Source organism: Ursus maritimus, unplaced genomic scaffold (genome assembly GCF_017311325.1).
Source record: "Ursus maritimus isolate PB19 unplaced genomic scaffold, ASM1731132v1 scaffold_71, whole genome shotgun sequence".
NCBI classification, from domain to species: domain Eukaryota; kingdom Metazoa; phylum Chordata; class Mammalia; order Carnivora; family Ursidae; genus Ursus; species Ursus maritimus.
In genome coordinates, this window is record NW_024426897.1 from 50,404 (window position 1) to 51,857 (window position 1,454).

At 41.8% G+C, this 1,454-nt stretch overlaps 1 pseudogene; it reads right to left on the reverse strand.

Moving 5' to 3' along the window:
- Positions 1-296: 296 nt before the first annotated feature.
- LOC103681134 lies at positions 297-1,220 on the reverse strand (annotated as a pseudogene).
- Between the last annotated feature and the right edge of the window lie 234 nt (positions 1,221-1,454).

Below are 1,454 nucleotides of genomic sequence, written 5' to 3' on the forward strand. Positions count from 1 at the left end.
TACATTTTCATATTAAGTTGATTGAAAGAAGCATGGATTTGATAGACACATTTTATAGTAAAAGAGAAAGCTTAATATAAATAATTTTAGTCTAAAATAAGAATTGTTTCATAAGCAAAAAATAGGAAGTCCAATTCTGTTATCTAAGATAGTTTGCTTACTGTTAGAGAATGCTAGAAAGAGGAAGAAAATGGGTGCTATGATATTTCAGACAGACCAGTAGTTGACAGAGTAAGGTACACTAACCTGGCTTTTATTATAGGTGTTACTTATCACAAGGAATACCTGGGAGACTTTCAGAAACGCACTTGTCGACTCCTTAGCTTTTGCATTGCTGATATTACCTCCTTATTTCTTAAGGTGTAGATCATGGGGTTTAAAAGAGGGGTGAAAACAGTATAAAATATGGAGAGAACCGTATCCACTGGGAGACTGCTAAAAGGCCAGGCATAAATGAAGATGCAGGACCCAAAGAAGAGGGTCACCACAGTGATATGGGCACTCAGGGTGGCCCTTGCCTTGGCCATGCCTGCGGAAGAACGCCGTCGCCCGGTAACCAGGATGAGCGTGTAGGAGACCAGCAAGAGCACAAAGGAGCTCGTGGCCATTAGACTGCTGTCTGAAAGCATCAGTACCTCAAGAGTAAAGGTATTGGTGCAGGCAAGTTTGATAACCAGGGGAAGGTCGCAGTAGTAACTGTCCACTTTATTGGGACCACAGAATGGAAGGTTTACTGTGAAGACCAACTGACTTAGTGAGTGCAAAACCCTGATGAGCCAGGAGCCCACCACAAGGCTTGTGCACTTGCACAGACTCATGATGGATGCATAGACAGGGGTCGACATATGGCGACATATCTGTCGTAAGCCATAGCCACAAGAAGCATCATTTCACCACCAGCAAAGACATGCAGAAAGAATATCTGGGTCATACAGCCATCAAAAGAGATGGTCTTGTGCTCCATAAGGAAATCAAGAATCATTTTGGGGGTGGCAGAGGTGGATAGACACATCAATGAAGGAGAGGTTACTGAGTAGGAAGTACATGGGTGTGTGTAGTGCAGGTTCAGAGATAACAGTGAGCACAATGAGGAGGTTCCCCAGCACAACGGATAAATAGAAAAGTGTATAAAATGCAAAATAGAAAAGTTGTAGCTCTCGAGAACCTGAAAGACCATGCAGTATAAATTCAGTCACTTCTGATTTATTTCCTTGGTCCATGATTTCAAACTTGTGAGAAGGGATCAGAAATGTTCCTGTCAAGTGAAATGGAGAAAACATTATCCTCGTGACCATGAATGAGCAGAGCTAAGCCTGGGGTATCAAATTCCATTCAGCATACTTATGTATTTAGATCCTCGTAAGCAAACAGATAAATGTTCTACGCAATCATTTGTTTTGTAATGACTCTATAACCTTGGCTTTCATCTCTGAATCCCAGCATGATAGTCACAT